This window comes from Oncorhynchus clarkii, chromosome 30, assembly GCF_045791955.1.
Source record: "Oncorhynchus clarkii lewisi isolate Uvic-CL-2024 chromosome 30, UVic_Ocla_1.0, whole genome shotgun sequence".
NCBI lineage: Eukaryota > Metazoa > Chordata > Actinopteri > Salmoniformes > Salmonidae > Oncorhynchus > Oncorhynchus clarkii.
In genome coordinates, this window is record NC_092176.1 from 39,667,437 (window position 1) to 39,691,372 (window position 23,936).

Sequence of the window (23,936 nt, forward strand, 5' to 3'; positions counted from 1 at the left end):
GAATACATATTTCCCTCCTGTGACTCTTGCCACTTGAATGCCCTCAAGAAGAACAGCGATCTTGCATAGAACACACAACAACAAGCCGACAAGGTAAATAGATAAACTATTCCACTATGGGGTTGTCTGTTTTTTGTTTAAATAACAATATTATAGTATCACTGGCAAATTACATCCTGAGAAATAAAGTATACGCTTTGAATAACTTTGCCACGTCGCTGTTTGAGTTGAGCGCCACGGTGGAGGGCAATATAGACATTTAATTCCATTCTTCTGAACATCGGAGTGTCTTCAACAATCATACATGTCAGTTCACACAGCGTAGGAGAGAACACAATATCTGAGAATACATTTATTTGGGAATATATTTCGTAGAACAGGCTGTAATCTCCAGACCAGCGGGAACTCCGCTCAGGTGTCTTTTCTACGCCTGCTGCTTGAGGTCACAGTGCTTAGAAAGCATTTGATGCGGAACGTGATTTCCCTTTTATTCATAACTTATTCATAGCCCTAGACGATCATCTCTGAATTTGTATTCATGTCGATGCTTTGAAACGTTTTGTGTATGATTTTATTTGTGAAGTACCTTTCAAATGCATTTGTTGTAAGAAATGTACTATATAAATAGAGTTTGATTTCAGATGATTACGTGCCCATGTAACTGTATAGCTTCCGTCCCTCTCCTCGCCCCAACCTGGGCTCGAACCAGGGACCCTCTGCACACATCAACAACTGAACCACTAAGCATCGTTACCCGACTCTCCACAAAAGGAGAACAACTATTTCAAGGTCTCAGAGCGAGTGACGTCACCGATTGAACCGCTTTTATCGCGCACCCCGCTAACTAGCTGGCCATTTCACATCGAGACATGATAGGCGTGGTCTGCTTTTAATGCGGTTATATTACATAGATTACGGATGAAAGCCAAAGCAAAGAACACCTGTTGAGTCTAAAGCATTCTGGTTATAATTTATTGAAGGTAAGATACCTACTAAAGCACTAACTTGATCTTATTTCGTGGTGTACTATTAGTTAGGCTATACACTGAGTAAAAACACTTTTTAGAATATCTTTAATAACGGAATGAAGACTAATATCTAACTTGTAGAAAATGTTTAAAAAAATATGAACGTATGTAGGCTGTAGATTGTGTGCAAGCCTATATATATATATATGTATATGTGTATGTATATATATCTTTCACACTTGAATCTTCTCGTTGTGCCCTTCTTCTGTTTCATTTCGGCCTATTTGTATTTATTTATTTGTATTTATAAATGTTTTGATCGAAGGTTATTGTTATTGGTTGGATAACCTTATCCACTATTATCCTATGTTGGCCCATTTATATTTCCCATGTTTTATAAGCGGTACTCCCTGCGCAGAACAGCCGAAGAATTATCACTGAATCATTGTGGATTTAACGTTGTAGTAGCGGCAGTGGATCATCTCGGTTGAGGATTTACATGTAACTGATTACGAAAAGACGGTAACTGTAATCCATTACGTTCCCAGCAACAATATAGTTATCAGATTACAGATAGGATTGATTTTGAAAAACGTTGTGATTACTTATAAGGTAAATGTCTTATCCAGGAAGGGTTTTTGTGAGAGAGAAAAAAGTATTCGAAACCATTCTATTTTGATGACATTAAAATAAGCATGGTAAAAGGTGCAAATGTACATTTGTTCCGACCACAAATCAGAGACCACTATGATGACACACCGAATACGTTTGGTGGAACGCGGGAAAATAACCGGAATAGGCGGGGAAATAACCGGAATACGCGGGAAAATAACCGGAATAGGCGGTAATAGAACCGGAATAATCGGTAAAAGAACAGGAATAGGCTTTTGTAGGCTACAATCCACAAGCTATGTCTTAGATTCGTGCGATTTATGACATCCAACGATGATCCAACTTGAGTAAATGCTTGGGGGCAAGGAAGACGGCAATGGTGTAGCCTACGTTAGAATGTATTGTTGATATCTAGTCTATGAATCACGCTGCTGCTCTCTGTTATCTTTCTGCACCATATGGATTGTGGTTGTTGTGGATTTCAGTTCACAAAGCAAATAAAGAGTTTCTATTGGACAAATTCAGGAAGGTCCCTCCCCGTTTCGTTCCGTTTGCTTCGGTTTAAAAAACGTTTTGCAACAGAATCGGCGTAATGAATACGCCCCAGTGGATCGAGTGAAACATGCGCTCTTGCTGCAGCTGCGTTATGCGGACCCCCTCCTATGGAATAAAAGTTTGAGTTCCTCCCTTATAAACTACGCTGTGGTATTGTGCGCCATGCTGTCAAAAAATAGTCACATTTAAGAAGACCACGAGTGGGGCTTTTATTGCTCAATCTAATTCGTGCTGATTATATATATTTTTTTAATCATTAGGCGTAATGGACACATGCTCAAACTCGAGAACTTTTGATAGACTTAAAGAGCTGCAAATTGTCGAGATATCAAACTGTCACCAACAAAAACGGAAAAAATAGGCTTACAGCAAACGCAGCATATTAAATTCATTTTTCACGTGCAAATAACTATTTTCTGTTGTGCTCAAAGCATGCAATTCCATGAGCGCAGCATTTATTTTTCAACTCGAAGCAACGAGCCCAATCAGTCCTCCATGACAACACAATGATAAACAACATAGTAGTCTAATTAGTCCTTAGTTTAACAATTAGCCTATTCCATATTTATATATTTCCAAGTCCCAGTTGCGGTTCTAGCTTGTATGGTCGTCGTCTTCGACCCCTCCCCCCCAAAAAAGAAAAAATCACCATTCTGCACTAACATTTTAATTCAGACATTTGGAACAACACAATTAAATAATCATAACATTTAAAACTATAGAAATATACAAAAATAACACTCAAATATAAAAAAAGTAGTAACAAAGACAAATAGAAACAAACTGTTGTATATAAATACAGATAAAAGAGATAATTTAATTATTACACTTTACCATATTGCTAACAACAAAAACATAGAAATAAAACTAAATTGCACAAGTCCTGTATCACACAAAGGCACAAATAGAATAACACACTTATAAAGAAGATAACCTGATTATTACAGGATTGCACTTTAAACAAGAAACACACAAACTACATTTCACAACTAATTGCATTATTAATTGCATTAGTACAGTACAGAGTTAGAAATGCCCCTGTTCCCCCTACCTCGCTCTTCCAGTAGGGAGACCTGAGGTCAACCTTTCCACATGTTGTAATGTATACAGCCTTATTCAATGTACACACAATAACCCAATAATAAAGCGAAAACTGGTTTTTAGAAATGTTTCAAATGTATTAAAAATAATAAAAAAACAGAAATACCTTATTGACATAATTATTCAGAGCATTTGCTATGAGACTCGAAATTAAAGCTCAGGTGCATCCTGTTTCCATTCATCATCCTTTACCTGTGGTAAATTCAATTGTTTGGACATGATTTGGAAAGACACACACCTGTCTATATAAGGTCCCACAGTTGACACTGCATGTCAGAGGAAAAACCAAGACATGAGGTCAAAGGAATTGTCCATAAAGGTCCCACACAGGATTGTGTCGAGGCACAGATCTGGGGAGGGGTACAAAAACTTTTCTGCAGCATTGAAGGCCCCCCAAGAACACAGTGGCCTTCATCATTCTTTAATGGAAGAAGCTTTGAACCACCAAGACTTTTCTTAGAGCTGGCCGCCCGGCCAAACTGAGCAATCGGGAGAGAAGGGCATTGGTCAGGGAGATGACCAAGAACCCAATAGTCACTCTGACAGAGCTCCAGAGTTCCTCTGTGAAGATGGGAGAACCTTCAAGAGGTACAACCATCTCGGCAACACTCCACCAATCAGGCCTTTATGGTAGAGTTTCCAGACGGAAGCCACATGACAGACTGCTTGGAGTTTGCCAAAAAAATACCTAAAGGTCTCTCAGAACATGAGGAACAAGATTCTCTGGTCTGATTGAACTATTTAGCCTGAATGCCAAGCATCAAATCTGGAGGAATCCAGGGACTGGGGGACTAGTCAGGATCGAAGGACAGATGAACAGAGCAAAGTACAGAAAGATCCTTGATGAAAACCTGCTCCCGAGCGCTCAGGACCTCAGACTAGGTTCACCGTCAAACTGTCGTGGAAATGTTCAGTCAATAATATTTCACAAATACCGGAGCCTGTGAGTTCAAATATACTTTTATTACGACATAATAAAAGCCGAGCTGGTCATGAAAACAACTAACAGTCTTGACACATACTTCTTATACATTCTTCCTCCTTAAGTCACACAGAGTAACTCCTCTTAATGACTCATCCCCCTCTGGCATTTAGCCACTGTTTTCTTATTGCCTTGCACTAATTTTAGTTAGGTTTCATTTTAGGGAAACTGTAGAGCCACACCAATAGTTCAAAAATACAGACTTGTTCTCCACTAAGACAGGTATGCATGTAGGACCATAGATACATTTTACAGACATAACCAGATATGTCATCCTCTGAAAGGAACACCCATGTTCTGGAAAAGTCCCAAGAGGTGTAACCATAGAAACAGCACATATATATTTTTTTTACCAAGTACAAATTCTTATTTTCAATGACGGCCTAGGAACAGTGGGTTAACTGCCTGTTCAGGGGCAGAACGACAGACTTGTACCTTGTCAGGTCGGGGGTTTGAACTTGCAACCTTCCGGTTATTAGTCCAACGCTCTAACCACTAACCCCTGCCGCCCCATTTAATGTACTCTGAGTTAACTCTGGTGCAGGGGATAAGTTCATTAGAGTTAACTGCACCTCAGATTGCTTCCCAAATAAATGCTTCAGAGTTCAAGTAACAGACAGATCTCAACATTAACTGTTCAGAGGAGATAAGCGTGAATCAGGCCTTCATGGTCGAATTGCTGTAAATAAACCACTACTAAAGGACACCAATAAGAAGAAGAGACTTGCTTGGGCCAAGAAACATGAGCAATGGACATTAGACCGGTGGCAATCTGTCCTTTAGGTTGATGAGTCCAAATTTGAGATTTGTGGTTCCAACCACTGTTTCTTTGTGAGACACAGAATAGGTGAACAGATTATCTCCTTATGTGTGGTTCCCATCGTGAAGCATGGAGGAGGAGGTGTGATCGTGTGGTGGTGCTTTGCTGGTGACACTGTTGGTGATTTATTTAGAATATTTTGATTTGTTTAACACTTTTTTGGGTTACTACATGATTCCATATGTGTTATTTCATAGTTTTGATGTCTTCACTGTTATTCTACAATGTAGAAAATAGAAAAGATAAACTTTTGACTGGTACTGTATGTAACCAAATAAGAGCATCATTACAACACTAAAAATCAAAATTGTGTGCTTCTGTGTGTGTGTTGTGTGGGGGAGAGATACAGAGAGAGAGAGAGAGGGAGTTGGAGTTAAAATTGAGATTGTGTACAATCCTAGATCTATGATCCGGGGCAAGTCTAATTGGGGAAAAGGGGTTCAGAGGCAGTGAAACAAATAAGGTGACAGTTTGGGCAGGAGATCATCCAGGAGAGAGAGGTCAGCACTTCTCATCCTTAATTAGGACATGCAAACGAAAGAATAGAGAGACAGAGACCAGGGCTGTTACTCTGTGGGTAAAAAGACAGGGGACAAGGGACATATCAAGCTGGTGTTTTGTGTTTATGTGTGTGTGTATACTTACCTGGCAAGAGTTATTCATTCAAACTCAGTGAGCTCTTGGAAGAATGGGGCAATGTAGGGGTTGAGAACAGCTGGCTTCCTCTGGGCCAACTTGTCATGCACTTTGTCCCTGTCCTTCAGGGTTCATCAATATAGTTGATGAAATCAACTGAGGCATTGAACATATAAAAATAAGACCGATGCATCTACTTCAAACCCTTGCTAACTAACAGTAGGGTGTTGGAGACCACCTAAAGTGAGACCAATTCAAGACCAAGACCGGAGATAATTGAGTCTGAGTCAAGACCGAGACCAGGAGGGGACAAGGGCTCTGAGACAGAGTCAAGACCAAGACTAGAAAAATGTGTCCAATTCAAGACCATGATTGTAATTTTGTAAAATCACCACCATAAGAGTTCAAAATGTCCAGTATTTCTGTGTTCGTATTTCACAACAACATATGGATTCTTTAGACATTCAAAATAATGAAAAAATGCATTCTGGGGGAAAATAGAGCCACTACAAATTATTACTAACCCAAACCCAGTGGGGAACAATGGGCATTCTACGCCTTCAGAGAAGGGCTAAGGATTTATACAAAAATATTATTATTATATAATTATATTATTATTTTCAATTATGTTCTGATTTAATCTTTTCAGTTTGGGTTGGGAAGTAAAAGGGGAAACACTGAAGAGAAAAAAAGATGCAATCAGGATTTTTCTTTGCTGGTCTCTGGGGAGATAGATATAGCTAGCTAAGTCAGCCACTTGCTAGGCCATCAGAAGCTAGACAAAATGCATCTGCCATTCAACTGTATTATGGCAAAATTTTGGAGTGACAGTGGAATCAACCAATCACATTTTGACTTAATGGGTGGGACCGTTTTTACAAAAACGTATGGAAACTTCTGCTTTCTTGAAGGCCAACAGGTCACTGCGCAATAGCGAGCAGTAGTTTTCCCTAAAATCTAACAAAGTAACATTAGATAAACCCTCTCAAACTTCTTTAGTTGGCCGTCAAAATTGCACTGATAAACGATAGGGAATTGTAGCCTCCTTGTCCTTCTGCAGCTTACCTGCCAATGCATGCTTGTCCCAACCAAGTACCAAAGCTAACTGGCTAAAGTTGGCTAGCTTGCTAGCTAGCTACTTATAGACATAAATGAGAGAACACCACTCTGAACGTTTTACTTGCCGAAGCAGAGCTGGTTAGCTAGGCTGTTTACATGTTATTGTCACGACTTCCGCCGAAGTCGGTCCCTCTCCTTGTTTGGGCGGCGTTCGGCGGTCGAAGTCACTGGTCTTCTAGCCATCGTCACTCCACCTTTCATTTTCCATTTGTTTTGTCTTGTTTTCCCGCACACCGGGTTCACATTCCCTCATCAGACTAAATGTATATTACCCTCTGTTTCCCCCATGTCTGTGTGTGGAATTGTTCTTTGTGTAGGGTGTTACGCTACAGGCTGTCTTGCGCTAGGTTTGTTTCAAACCTAGGTTTGTTTGTTTTGTTTAATCCGGTTCATGTTACCGTGGTTGTGCTTTGTGCTGCTGTGCCTTTGGGCCAGGGTTTATATTAAAGTTCTCCTGTTATCACCCATCTCTGCTCTCCTGCGCCTTACTTCCCGGCAACCAGTCACTCACCCAGTTACAATTATCTAGAGCATTCTTGACTAACTATTACTTTTTTTTGCCTACGTTTACTGACACCAGTCTTTTTCAGTGAGGTGTGGCGCCTTCGTAAATGCATCAGTTATTCTGCACTCTGGCACACTCAGACAAGAGTACTCTGAAATCGGAGTAGATAGCCAGAAATAATTTGCTAAGAGATATGCTACTTGACTAACAGTCGTACAAGTTCTTGTTAGCTAACCAAATGACACCTGCCTCTCTATCTGTGTATAGTCACCGAAAAACGATATGAGGGGAAAAAGTCAGTAACTCACCCACTCATCCAATGGCATGACATCCTCCTAGCAGTTAGTTATCTAGCGAACGTCAGGCTCAGTGTCTTTAGCTTGCTACCTAAATAGATACGCTAGCCAATTAGCCACGTTATGACTGACTTGTGATCATTTCCCTTCCTAGTATGATTGTATTGATATTCCCAGCCTTATTTACATTTCTCAGTTTTTGTCCAGAATATTGAGTAATTGAAACTGAAACAGTGCATCCTGAATGGAGACAGTAAACAATGTACCAGGCCAGCTGGGATTTACAACCTGGTAGCAATATTTTTTGGACTGCCAAGAAATGTATTGGTGAATTCTATTAATCACGCATTGAACTGCATCCATCAATTCTGCCAACAATGCCTTAGTGTACGTCATGGAACGCTGAGTCAAATATAGAACCTATTTATAAAACCTCTTCTGAAGTTGGTTTTGTAGAATAAACTGGGAATGTTATATTTTTGACTGATATAATGATAGTCTGTTTGGTTCATATCTGCAAAGTAGTTAACACGCTGTCAGTTCCACTTTAAACTTTAGGTAATCGATTACTTTGTGTGCTAAACGTAAAAATTGGAAGTAATACTTGTACATTTTGATTGTGAAATGGGGAGTAATACTTGTACATTTTGATTGTGAAATGGGGAGTAATACTTGTACATTTTGATTGTGAAATGGGGAGTAATACTTGTACATTTTGATTGTGAAATGGGGAGTAATACTTGTACATTTTGATTGTGAAATGGGGAGTAATACTTGTACATTTTGATTGTGAAATGGGGAGTAATACTTGTACATTTTGATTGTGAAATGGGGAGTAATACTTGTACATTTTGATTGTGAAATGGGGAGTAATACTTGTACATTTTGATTGTGAAATGGGGAGTAATACTTGTACATTTTGATTGTGAAATGGGGAGTAATACTTGTACATTTTGATTGTGAAATGGGGAGTAATACTTGTACATTTTGATTGTGAAATGGGGAGTAATACTTGTACATTTTGATTGTGAAATGGGGAGTAATACTTGTACATTTTGATTGTGAAATGGGGAGTAATACTTGTACATTTTGATTGTGAAATGGGGAGTAATACTTGTACATTTTGATTGTGAAATGGGGAGTAATACTTGTACATTTTGATTGTGAAATGGGGAGTAATACTTGTACATTTTGATTGTGAAATGGGGAGTAATACTTGTACATTTTGATTGTGAAATGGGGAGTAATACTTGTACATTTTGATTGTGAAATGGGGAGTAATACTTGTACATTTTGATTGTGAAATGGGGAGTAATACTTGTACATTTTGATTGTGAAATGGGGAGTAATACTTGTACATTTTGATTGTGAAATGGGGAGTAATACTTGTACATTTTGATTGTGAAATGGGGAGTAATACTTGTACATTTTGATTGTGAAATGGGGAGTAATACTTGTACATTTTGATTGTGAAATGGGGAGTAATACTTGTACATTTTGATTGTGAAATGGGGAGTAATACTTGTACATTTTGATTGTGAAATGGGGAGTAATACTTGTACATTTTGATTGTGAAATGGGGAGTAGTAATACTTGTACATTTTGATTGTGAAATGGGGAGTAATACTTGTACATTTTGATTGTGAAATGGGGAGTAATACTTGTACATTTTGATTGTGAAATGGGGAGTAATACTTGTACATTTTGATTGTGAAATGGGGAGTAATACTTGTACATTTTGATTGTGAAATGGGGAGTAATACTTGTACATTTTGATTGTGAAATGGGGAGTAATACTTGTACATTTTGATTGTGAAATGGGGAGTAATACTTGTACATTTTGATTGTGAAATGGGGAGTAATACTTGTACATTTTGATTGTGAAATGGGGAGTAATACTTGTACATTTTGATTGTGAAATGGGGAGTAATACTTGTACATTTTGATTGTGAAATGGGGAGTAATACTTGTACATTTTGATTGTGAAATGGGGAGTAATACTTGTACATTTTGATTGTGAAATGGGGAGTAATACTTGTACATTTTGATTGTGAAATGGGGAGTAATACTTGTACATTTTGATTGTGAAATGGGGAGTAATACTTGTACATTTTGATTGTGAAATGGGGAGTAATACTTGTACATTTTGATTGTGAAATGGGGAGTAATACTTGTACATTTTGATTGTGAAATGGGGAGTAATACTTGTACATTTTGATTGTGAAATGGGGAGTAATACTTGTACATTTTGATTGTGAAATGGGGAGTAATACTTGTACATTTTGATTGTGAAATGGGGAGTAATACTTGTACATTTTGATTGTGAAATGGGGAGTAATACTTGTACATTTTGATTGTGAAATGGGGAGTAATACTTGTACATTTTGATTGTGAAATGGGGAGTAATACTTGTACATTTTGATTGTGAAATGGGGAGTAATACTTGTACATTTTGATTGTGAAATGGGGAGTAATACTTGTACATTTTGATTGTGAAATGGGGAGTAATACTTGTACATTTTGATTGTGAAATGGGGAGTAATACTTGTACATTTTGATTGTGAAATGGGGAGTAATACTTGTACATTTTGATTGTGAAATGGGGAGTAATACTTGTACATTTTGATTGTGAAATGGGGAGTAATACTTGTACATTTTGATTGTGAAATGGGGAGTAATACTTGTACATTTTGATTGTGAAATGGGGAGTAATACTTGTACATTTTGATTGTGAAATGGGGAGTAATACTTGTACATTTTGATTGTGAAATGGGGAGTAATACTTGTACATTTTGATTGTGAAATGGGGAGTAATACTTGTACATTTTGATTGTGAAATGGGGAGTAATACTTGTACATTTTGATTGTGAAATGGGGAGTAATACTTGTACATTTTGATTGTGAAATGGGGAGTAATACTTGTACATTTTGATTGTGAAATGGGGAGTAATACTTGTACATTTTGATTGTGAAATGGGGAGTAATACTTGTACATTTTGATTGTGAAATGGGGAGTAATACTTGTACATTTTGATTGTGAAATGGGGAGTAATACTTGTACATTTTGATTGTGAAATGGGGAGTAATACTTGTACATTTTGATTGTGAAATGGGGAGTAATACTTGTACATTTTGATTGTGAAATGGGGAGTAATACTTGTACATTTTGATTGTGAAATGGGGAGTAATACTTGTACATTTTGATTGTGAAATGGGGAGTAATACTTGTACATTTTGATTGTGAAATGGGGAGTAATACTTGTACATTTTGATTGTGAAATGGGGAGTAATACTTGTACATTTTGATTGTGAAATGGGGAGTAATACTTGTACATTTTGATTGTGAAATGGGGAGTAATACTTGTACATTTTGATTGTGAAATGGGGAGTAATACTTGTACATTTTGATTGTGAAATGGGGAGTAATACTTGTACATTTTGATTGTGAAATGGGGAGTAATACTTGTACATTTTGATTGTGAAATGGGGAGTAATACTTGTACATTTTGATTGTGAAATGGGGAGTAATACTTGTACATTTTGATTGTGAAATGGGGAGTAATACTTGTACATTTTGATTGTGAAATGGGGAGTAATACTTGTACATTTTGATTGTGAAATGGGGAGTAATACTTGTACATTTTGATTGTGAAATGGGGAGTAATACTTGTACATTTTGATTGTGAAATGGGGAGTAATACTTGTACATTTTGATTGTGAAATGGGGAGTAATACTTGTACATTTTGATTGTGAAATGGGGAGTAATACTTGTACATTTTGATTGTGAAATGGGGAGTAATACTTGTACATTTTGATTGTGAAATGGGGAGTAATACTTGTACATTTTGATTGTGAAATGGGGAGTAATACTTGTACATTTTGATTGTGAAATGGGGAGTAATACTTGTACATTTTGATTGTGAAATGGGGAGTAATACTTGTACATTTTGATTGTGAAATGGGGAGTAATACTTGTACATTTTGATTGTGAAATGGGGAGTAATACTTGTACATTTTGATTGTGAAATGGGGAGTAATACTTGTACATTTTGATTGTGAAATGGGGAGTAATACTTGTACATTTTGATTGTGAAATGGGGAGTAATACTTGTACATTTTGATTGTGAAATGGGGAGTAATACTTGTACATTTTGATTGTGAAATGGGGAGTAATACTTGTACATTTTGATTGTGAAATGGGGAGTAATACTTGTACATTTTGATTGTGAAATGGGGAGTAATACTTGTACATTTTGATTGTGAAATGGGGAGTAATACTTGTACATTTTGATTGTGAAATGGGGAGTAATACTTGTACATTTTGATTGTGAAATGGGGAGTAATACTTGTACATTTTGATTGTGAAATGGGGAGTAATACTTGTACATTTTGATTGTGAAATGGGGAGTAATACTTGTACATTTTGATTGTGAAATGGGGAGTAATACTTGTACATTTTGATTGTGAAATGGGGAGTAATACTTGTACATTTTGATTGTGAAATGGGGAGTAATACTTGTACATTTTGATTGTGAAATGGGGAGTAATACTTGTACATTTTGATTGTGAAATGGGGAGTAATACTTGTACATTTTGATTGTGAAATGGGGAGTAATACTTGTACATTTTGATTGTGAAATGGGGAGTAATACTTGTACATTTTGATTGTGAAATGGGGAGTAATACTTGTACATTTTGATTGTGAAATGGGGAGTAATACTTGTACATTTTGATTGTGAAATGGGGAGTAATACTTGTACATTTTGATTGTGAAATGGGGAGTAATACTTGTACATTTTGATTGTGAAATGGGGAGTAATACTTGTACATTTTGATTGTGAAATGGGGAGTAATACTTGTACATTTTGATTGTGAAATGGGGAGTAATACTTGTACATTTTGATTGTGAAATGGGGAGTAATACTTGTACATTTTGATTGTGAAATGGGGAGTAATACTTGTACATTTTGATTGTGAAATGGGGAGTAATACTTGTACATTTTGATTGTGAAATGGGGAGTAATACTTGTACATTTTGATTGTGAAATGGGGAGTAATACTTGTACATTTTGATTGTGAAATGGGGAGTAATACTTGTACATTTTGATTGTGAAATGGGGAGTAATACTTGTACATTTTGATTGTGAAATGGGGAGTAATACTTGTACATTTTGATTGTGAAATGGGGAGTAATACTTGTACATTTTGATTGTGAAATGGGGAGTAATACTTGTACATTTTGATTGTGAAATGGGGAGTAATACTTGTACATTTTGATTGTGAAATGGGGAGTAATACTTGTACATTTTGATTGTGAAATGGGGAGTAATACTTGTACATTTTGATTGTGAAATGGGGAGTAATACTTGTACATTTTGATTGTGAAATGGGGAGTAATACTTGTACATTTTGATTGTGAAATGGGGAGTAATACTTGTACATTTTGATTGTGAAATGGGGAGTAATACTTGTACATTTTGATTGTGAAATGGGGAGTAATACTTGTACATTTTGATTGTGAAATGGGGAGTAATACTTGTACATTTTGATTGTGAAATGGGGAGTAATACTTGTACATTTTGATTGTGAAATGGGGAGTAATACTTGTACATTTTGATTGTGAAATGGGGAGTAATACTTGTACATTTTGATTGTGAAATGGGGAGTAATACTTGTACATTTTGATTGTGAAATGGGGAGTAATACTTGTACATTTTGATTGTGAAATGGGGAGTAATACTTGTACATTTTGATTGTGAAATGGGGAGTAATACTTGTACATTTTGATTGTGAAATGGGGAGTAATACTTGTACATTTTGATTGTGAAATGGGGAGTAATACTTGTACATTTTGATTGTGAAATGGGGAGTAATACTTGTACATTTTGATTGTGAAATGGGGAGTAATACTTGTACATTTTGATTGTGAAATGGGGAGTAATACTTGTACATTTTGATTGTGAAATGGGGAGTAATACTTGTACATTTTGATTGTGAAATGGGGAGTAATACTTGTACATTTTGATTGTGAAATGGGGAGTAATACTTGTACATTTTGATTGTGAAATGGGGAGTAATACTTGTACATTTTGATTGTGAAATGGGGAGTAATACTTGTACATTTTGATTGTGAAATGGGGAGTAATACTTGTACATTTTGATTGTGAAATGGGGAGTAATACTTGTACATTTTGATTGTGAAATGGGGAGTAATACTTGTACATTTTGATTGTGAAATGGGGAGTAATACTTGTACATTTTGATTGTGAAATGGGGAGTAATACTTGTACATTTTGATTGTGAAATGGGGAGTAATACTTGTACATTTTGATTGTGAAATGGGGAGTAATACTTGTACATTTTGATTGTGAAATGGGGAGTAATACTTGTACATTTTGATTGTGAAATGGGGAGTAATACTTGTACATTTTGATTGTGAAATGGGGAGTAATACTTGTACATTTTGATTGTGAAATGGGGAGTAATACTTGTACATTTTGATTGTGAAATGGGGAGTAATACTTGTACATTTTGATTGTGAAATGGGGAGTAATACTTGTACATTTTGATTGTGAAATGGGGAGTAATACTTGTACATTTTGATTGTGAAATGGGGAGTAATACTTGTACATTTTGATTGTGAAATGGGGAGTAATACTTGTACATTTTGATTGTGAAATGGGGAGTAATACTTGTACATTTTGATTGTGAAATGGGGAGTAATACTTGTACATTTTGATTGTGAAATGGGGAGTAATACTTGTACATTTTGATTGTGAAATGGGGAGTAATACTTGTACATTTTGATTGTGAAATGGGGAGTAATACTTGTACATTTTGATTGTGAAATGGGGAGTAATACTTGTACATTTTGATTGTGAAATGGGGAGTAATACTTGTACATTTTGATTGTGAAATGGGGAGTAATACTTGTACATTTTGATTGTGAAATGGGGAGTAATACTTGTACATTTTGATTGTGAAATGGGGAGTAATACTTGTACATTTTGATTGTGAAATGGGGAGTAATACTTGTACATTTTGATTGTGAAATGGGGAGTAATACTTGTACATTTTGATTGTGAAATGGGGAGTAATACTTGTACATTTTGATTGATTAATACTTGTACATTTTGTGATTGTGAAATGGGGAGTAATACTTGTACATTTTGATTGTGAAATGGGGAGTAATACTTGTACATTTTGATTGTGAAATGGGGAGTAATACTTGTACATTTTGATTGTGAAATGGGGAGTAATACTTGTACATTTTGATTGTGAAATGGGGAGTAATACTTGTACATTTTGATTGTGAAATGGGGAGTAATACTTGTACATTTTGATTGTGAAATGGGGAGTAATACTTGTACATTTTGATTGTGAAATGGGGAGTAATACTTGTACATTTTGATTGTGAAATGGGGAGTAATACTTGTACATTTTGATTGTGAAATGGGGAGTAATACTTGTACATTTTGATTGTGAAATGGGGAGTAATACTTGTACATTTTGATTGTGAAATGGGGAGTAATACTTGTACATTTTGATTGTGAAATGGGGAGTAATACTTGTACATTTTGATTGTGAAATGGGGAGTAATACTTGTACATTTTGATTGTGAAATGGGGAGTAATACTTGTACATTTTGATTGTGAAATGGGGAGTAATACTTGTACATTTTGATTGTGAAATGGGGAGTAATACTTGTACATTTTGATTGTGAAATGGGGAGTAATACTTGTACATTTTGATTGTGAAATGGGGAGTAATACTTGTACATTTTGATTGTGAAATGGGGAGTAATACTTGTACATTTTGATTGTGAAATGGGGAGTAATACTTGTACATTTTGATTGTGAAATGGGGAGTAATACTTGTACATTTTGATTGTGAAATGGGGAGTAATACTTGTACATTTTGATTGTGAAATGGGGAGTAATACTTGTACATTTTGATTGTGAAATGGGGAGTAATACTTGTACATTTTGATTGTGAAATGGGGAGTAATACTTGTACATTTTGATTGTGAAATGGGGAGTAATACTTGTACATTTTGATTGTGAAATGGGGAGTAATACTTGTACATTTTGATTGTGAAATGGGGAGTAATACTTGTACATTTTGATTGTGAAATGGGGAGTAATACTTGTACATTTTGATTGTGAAATGGGGAGTAATACTTGTACATTTTGATTGTGAAATGGGGAGTAATACTTGTACATTTTGATTGTGAAATGGGGAGTAATACTTGTACATTTTGATTGTGAAATGGGGAGTAATACTTGTACATTTTGATTGTGAAATGGGGAGTAATACTTGTACATTTTGATTGTGAAATGGGGAGTAATACTTGTACATTTTGATTGTGAAATGGGGAGTAATACTTGTACATTTTGATTGTGAAATGGGGAGTAATACTTGTACATTTTGATTGTGAAATGGGGAGTAATACTTGTACATTTTGATTGTGAAATGGGGAGTAATACTTGTACATTTTGATTGTGAAATGGGGAGTAATACTTGTACATTTTGATTGTGAAATGGGGAGTAATACTTGTACATTTTGATTGTGAAATGGGGAGTAATACTTGTACATTTTGATTGTGAAATGGGGAGTAATACTTGTACATTTTGATTGTGAAATGGGGAGTAATACTTGTACATTTTGATTGTGAAATGGGGAGTAATACTTGTACATTTTGATTGTGAAATGGGGAGTAATACTTGTACATTTTGATTGTGAAATGGGGAGTAATACTTGTACATTTTGATTGTGAAATGGGGAGTAATACTTGTACATTTTGATTGTGAAATGGGGAGTAATACTTGTACATTTTGATTGTGAAATGGGGAGTAATACTTGTACATTTTGATTGTGAAATGGGGAGTAATACTTGTACATTTTGATTGTGAAATGGGGAGTAATACTTGTACATTTTGATTGTGAAATGGGGAGTAATACTTGTACATTTTGATTGTGAAATGGGGAGTAATACTTGTACATTTTGATTGTGAAATGGGGAGTAATACTTGTACATTTTGATTGTGAAATGGGGAGTAATACTTGTACATTTTGATTGTGAAATGGGGAGTAATACTTGTACATTTTGATTGTGAAATGGGGAGTAATACTTGTACATTTTGATTGTGAAATGGGGAGTAATACTTGTACATTTTGATTGTGAAATGGGGAGTAATACTTGTACATTTTGATTGTGAAATGGGGAGTAATACTTGTACATTTTGATTGTGAAATGGGGAGTAATACTTGTACATTTTGATTGTGAAATGGGGAGTAATACTTGTACATTTTGATTGTGAAATGGGGAGTAATACTTGTACATTTTGATTGTGAAATGGGGAGTAATACTTGTACATTTTGATTGTGAAATGGGGAGTAATACTTGTACATTTTGATTGTGAAATGGGGAGTAATACTTGTACATTTTGATTGTGAAATGGGGAGTAATACTTGTACATTTTGATTGTGAAATGGGGAGTAATACTTGTACATTTTGATTGTGAAATGGGGAGTAATACTTGTACATTTTGATTGTGAAATGGGGAGTAATACTTGTACATTTTGATTGTGAAATGGGGAGTAATACTTGTACATTTTGATTGTGAAATGGGGAGTAATACTTGTACATTTTGATTGTGAAATGGGGAGTAATACTTGTACATTTTGATTGTGAAATGGGGAGTAATACTTGTACATTTTGATTGTGAAATGGGGAGTAATACTTGTACATTTTGATTGTGAAATGGGGAGTAATACTTGTACATTTTGATTGTGAAATGGGGAGTAATACTTGTACATTTTGATTGTGAAATGGGGAGTAATACTTGTACATTTTGATTGTGAAATGGGGAGTAATACTTGTACATTTTGATTGTGAAATGGGGAGTAATACTTGTACATTTTGATTGTGAAATGGGGAGTAATACTTGTACATTTTGATTGTGAAATGGGGAGTAATACTTGTACATTTTGATTGTGAAATGGGGAGTAATACTTGTACATTTTGATTGTGAAATGGGGAGTAATACTTGTACATTTTGATTGTGAAATGGGGAGTAATACTTGTACATTTTGATTGTGAAATGGGGAGTAATACTTGTACATTTTGATTGTGAAATGGGGAGTAATACTTGTACATTTTGATTGTGAAATGGGGAGTAATACTTGTACATTTTGATTGTGAAATGGGGAGTAATACTTGTACATTTTGATTGTGAAATGGGGAGTAATACTTGTACATTTTGATTGTGAAATGGGGAGTAATACTTGTACATTTTGATTGTGAAATGGGGAGTAATACTTGTACATTTTGATTGTGAAATGGGGAGTAATACTTGTACATTTTGATTGTGAAATGGGGAGTAATACTTGTACATTTTGATTGTGAAATGGGGAGTAATACTTGTACATTTTGATTGTGAAATGGGGAGTAATACTTGTACATTTTGATTGTGAAATGGGGAGTAATACTTGTACATTTTGATTGTGAAATGGGGAGTAATACTTGTACATTTTGATTGTGAAATGGGGAGTAATACTTGTACATTTTGATTGTGAAATGGGGAGTAATACTTGTACATTTTGATTGTGAAATGGGGAGTAATACTTGTACATTTTGATTGTGAAATGGGGAGTAATACTTGTACATTTTGATTGTGAAATGGGGAGTAATACTTGTACATTTTGATTGTGAAATGGGGAGTAATACTTGTACATTTTGATTGTGAAATGGGGAGTAATACTTGTACATTTTGATTGTGAAATGGGGAGTAATACTTGTACATTTTGATTGTGAAATGGGGAGTAATACTTGTACATTTTGATTGTGAAATGGGGAGTAATACTTGTACATTTTGATTGTGAAATGGGGAGTAATACTTGTACATTTTGATTGTGAAATGGGGAGTAATACTTGTACATTTTGATTGTGAAATGGGGAGTAATACTTGTACATTTTGATTGTGAAATGGGGAGTAATACTTGTACATTTTGATTGTGAAATGGGGAGTAATACTTGTACATTTTGATTGTGAAATGGGGAGTAATACTTGTACATTTTGATTGTGAAATGGGGAGTAATACTTGTACATTTTGATTGTGAAATGGGGAGTAATACTTGTACATTTTGATTGTGAAATGGGGAGTAATACTTGTACATTTTGATTGTGAAATGGGGAGTAATACTTGTACATTTTGATTGTGAAATGGGGAGTAATACTTGTACATTTTGATTGTGAAATGGGGAGTAATACTTGTACATTTTGATTGTGAAATGGGGAGTAATACTTGTACATTTTGATTGTGAAATGGGGAGTAATACTTGTACATTTTGATTGTGAAATGGGGAGTAATACTTGTACATTTTGATTGTGAAATGGGGAGTAATACTTGTACATTTTGATTGTGAAATGGGGAGTAATACTTGTACATTTTGATTGTGAAATGGGGAGTAATACTTGTACATTTTGATTGTGAAATGGGGAGTAATACTTGTACATTTTGATTGTGAAATGGGGAGTAATACTTGTACATTTTGATTGTGAAATGGGGAGTAATACTTGTACATTTTGATTGTGAAATGGGGAGTAATACTTGTACATTTTGATTGTGAAATGGGGAGTAATACTTGTACATTTTGATTGTGAAATGGGGAGTAATACTTGTACATTTTGATTGTGAAATGGGGAGTAATACTTGTACATTTTGATTGTGAAATGGGGAGTAATACTTGTACATTTTGATTGTGAAATGGGGAGTAATACTTGTACATTTTGATTGTGAAATGGGGAGTAATACTTGTACATTTTGATTGTGAAATGGGGAGTAATACTTGTACATTTTGATTGTGAAATGGGGAGTAATACTTGTACATTTTGATTGTGAAATGGGGAGTAATACTTGTACATTTTGATTGTGAAATGGGGAGTAATACTTGTACATTTTGATTGTGAAATGGGGAGTAATACTTGTACATTTTGATTGTGAAATGGGGAGTAATACTTGTACATTTTGATTGTGAAATGGGGAGTAATACTTGTACATTTTGATTGTGAAATGGGGAGTAATACTTGTACATTTTGATTGTGAAATGGGGAGTAATACTTGTACATTTTGATTGTGAAATGGGGAGTAATACTTGTACATTTTGATTGTGAAATGCATGATGTATTTTTTTATTCTTATGATTGGGACCTACTGGCTTATTATGTCCGAGTTTATGGACTGCTTATCCTTTAACATCGTGCTGTGTGTGACTGCTGTCTTTCCATCGGCCCTATGCAGTGGTGATTTAACATCGTGCTGTGTGTGACTGCTGTCTTTCCATCGGCCCTATGCAGTGGTGTAGTGGTGATTTAACATCGTGCTGTGTGTGACTGCTGTCTTTCCATCGGCCCTATGCAGTGGTGTAGTGGTGATTTAACATCATGCTGTGTGTGACTGCTGTCTCTCCATCGACCCTATGCAGGGGAGTAGTGGTGCCTGGAGATTTTGTCAAAAAGTTCCCAAACGGCCCGCCCAGCGAAGGAAAGCCTCCCTGTGGGAAAAATCCTGTTTCTCTATAGATTCTTCAGATTTTCACTCAAAATCACATGTTTCACAGGGTGTCTGTAGTGACGCCTCTAGCACTGAGATGCAGAGCCTTAGACCGCTGCCCCACTCGGGATAAGTCCTATACCTCCACTACACTACTTTGATACGTATCCGTAGGGATTAAGAAGTGAGTATACGCAAAGCCCACTGAAAATAAAGTGTCCCTTTGTGTTATTTTACAAAAAAGTGCACTCTCCTACATGTAGCTTGTCTGTGCAGATTAATATAGCTGACGTTGTCACCGTTGTCAGTTCCTTCCTACATATTTCCACACATCTAAGTTCCTGTAGATTGTGAAAACAGGAAGTCACTTACTGCAGTCATACCCACACAACACAAGCCTGTATCAGCAAAATACTAACATATAACAATTATGTAAGTTAAACAGCATAATAAGTCTAATTAAACAGTATAGTATTCAACTAATATTTACTTTCTCCTACACGAGTGCGCTGGCTGGTATTACGGTTGCTGTCCTTTACAGAATCACCAACCTGTCACATATGGGAGGCCTATAGGTTTGCCATTGTGCAAACATGTCCATAATAGATAAGGGTGTTAAGATATTTATCTTTCAACAAATGAGTGTATATATTTGGCTTGTCGAAGCAGTTTTATGCGCTGACTTTTTTATTTATTTATTTCATTGAACCTTTATTTAACTAGGCAAGTCGGTTAAAGAACTAATTCTTATTTTCAATGACGGCCTAGGAACAGTGGGAACAGTGGGTTAACTGCCTGTTTAATGGAAGCTGATAATATAGAGTTTTGTTTTTTACTCCGCTGGTCCGAGACCTAGTCGAGGCCGAGTAGAAATGTATCTGACACCAAGACAAGACCTTGGCCCAGATTCACAAAGAAGCTTCTTAAGAAAAAAAATAAGAAGTTCATAAGTAAGTGCAATTCCTCAACAATATCTTAATCAACCAATCAATGAAATGTATTTATACATCTCTTTTTACATCAGCAGATGTCGCAAAAGTGCTAAACAGAAACTCAGCCTAAAACTCCAAACAGCAAGCAATGCAGATGTAGAAGCACGGTGGCTAGCAAAAACTCCCTAGAAAGGCAGAAAGCTAGGAAGAATCCTAGAGATGAACCAGGCTCTGAGAGGTGGCCAGTCCTCTTCTGGCTGTGCCGGGTGGAGATTATAAGAGTACATGAACATTTAAGGACAGATTTTTCTTCAAGATGTTCAAACATTCATAGATGACAAGCAGGGTCAAATAATAATTACGGTGGTTGTAGAGGGTGCAACAGGTCAGTACCTCAGGAGTAGATGTCAGTTGGCTTTTCATAGCCGATCATTCAGAGGTCGAGACCGTTGAGAGAGTCAAAAACAGCCCGTCCGGTGAACAGGTCAGGGTTCTGTGGTGGAATGTTCTAATCAAGTGAGAGAGACATTGTAATTTCTTCAAACAATCATCTTTGTTTAATATCGATTTAATTATTGCAATTATGAAGCTGTCGACCGCACAGTCTAATTTATGTTGCCGAAGGTTAACCATAACAGATTTCTTATATAACTGACACTAAAAATGCTTATTCGTGGATGGTTCCAACCATCCAATGCAACTTTGGGTTCATCTCATGGTTATCTACCTCTGGTGTGGTTTTAACACCTCAGCTTAGTTTCCCAGATGCCAGGATGATTTTGAGACAATGAAGGATTACGATCTACTTCTCCAGGCTATCTCGGTTACACCCACCACATCTCGGCCAGCTGTAGGTTTTTAGGCTCCTGTCAGTTCACACAGACACAGATAAGGAAGTACTCATCAAAGGTATTTGATGCATAAAAATTATTATAATATATTCTTGTCATTTTGCTCTCACAGTTCCATAGCCGCAGGCAGAACAGTTGAAACTGGAGCTGCAGCACGACCAGGTGGACTGGGGACAGCCAGGAGTTATCAGGCCAGGTAGTCCTGAGGCATAATCCTAGGGCTCAGGTCCTCCGAGAGTGGAGGGAGAGAGGGAGAGAGAGAGAATTAGAGGGAGCATATTTAAATTCACACAGGACACCAGATAAGACAGGAGAATTACACCAGATATAACAGACTGACCCTAGCCCCCCGACACATAAACTGTTGCAGAATAGATACTGGAAACTGGAGACTGAGACAGGGGTGGTTCGGGGGACACTGTGGCCCCATCTGACGATACCCCGGGACAGGGCCAACCAGGCAGGATATAACCCCACTCACTTTGTTAAAGCACCGCACCCACACCACTAGAGAGATATCAACAAACCACCAACTTACTACCCTGAGACAAGGCTGAGTATATAGCCCACCAATATCTCCACCACCGCACAAGCCCGAGGGGGAGCAAAACCGAACAGGAAGATCACGTCTGTGACTCAACCCACTCAAGTGACGCACCCCTCCTAGGGACGGCATTGATGAGCACTAGTAAGCCAGTGGCTCAGCACCCCGTCAGAGGCAGAGAATCCCAGTGGAGAGAGGGGAGCCGGCCGGGCAGAGACAGCAAGGGTGGTTCGTTGCTCCAGAGCCTTTCCGTTCACCTTCACACTCCTGAGTCAGACTACACTCAATCGTAGGACCTACTGAAGAGATGTGTCTTCAGTAAAGACTTAAAGGTTGAGACCGAGTCTGCTTCTCTCACATGGTTGGGCAGACCATTCCATAAAAATGGAGCTCTATAGGAGAAAGCCCTGCCTCCAGCTGTTTGCTTAGAAATTCTAGGGACAGTAAGGAGGCCTGCGTCATGTGACCGTAGCGTACGTGTAGGTATGTACGGCAGGACCTATAATCAGAGAGATAGGAAGGAGTAAGCCCTGTTGTAGGTTAGCAGTAAAACCTTGAAATCAGTCCTAGCCTTAACAGGAAGTCAGTGTAGGGAGGCTAGCACTGGAGTAATATGATAATTTTTTGGGGTTCTAGTCAGGATTACATTTTTCGGCATCATTTTTAGACAAAGATTTGCAACCGAGGACATATGATTTTTTACGTGCTACGCTCTTCAGCACTCAGAGGACCTGTTCTGTGAGCTTCTGTGGCCTACCACTTCGCGGCTGAGCCGTTGTTGCTCCCAGACGTTTCCACTTCACAATGACAGCACTTACAGTTGACCGGAGGCAGCTCTAGCAGGGCAGAAATTTGATGAACTGACTTGTTGGAAAGGTGGCATCCTACAACGGTGCCACGTTGAAAGTCACTGAGCTCTTCAGTAAGGCCATTCTACTGCCAATGTTTGTCTATGGAGATTACATGGCTGTGTGCTCAATTTTATACACCTGTCAGGAACGGGTGTGTCTGAAATAGCCAAATCCACTCATTTGAAGGGGTGTCCACATACTTTTCTACATACAATGTATGTAAAATTAATAAGAGTTATGGTGGGGAAATTACAAAATTACGTTATAATACTGTTATTGCATCAAATGGTTGTTCTATGTAAATAGAATAGGGTTCTTAGAACTCTCGTGTGTGTGTGTGTTATCGCTGAAAGCAAATTGACGATATCTTAGGTGATAAACCTAACAAGCTACTTTCATTTCATGTGAGGGAAGTTGCTCCGATCTGACTGGAATGAACCAGGGAGAGATGGCTCAAGTTGAGAGGAACCTCGTTTTGGAGGCCAACCCGTTTTAAAAATAAACAAAATATTTAACTAGGCAAGTCAGTTAAGAACTAATTCTTATTTACAATGATGGCCTACCTGGGAACAGCGGGTTAACTGCCTTGTTCAGGAGCAGCTCGGGA

General features: G+C 36.9%; 1 long non-coding RNA gene across 1 annotated transcript in view; it reads left to right on the forward strand.

The window, feature by feature from the left end:
* The first annotated feature begins 881 nt into the window (after positions 1 to 881).
* The window catches only part of LOC139390047 (uncharacterized), a 34,109-nt gene continuing 11,054 nt past the window's right edge, over positions 882 to 23,936 (forward strand). Inside the window, exon 1 of the long non-coding RNA XR_011629453.1 lies at positions 882 to 980. This is a non-coding gene — a long non-coding RNA (uncharacterized lncRNA). The remainder of the gene's footprint in view (positions 981 to 23,936) is intronic.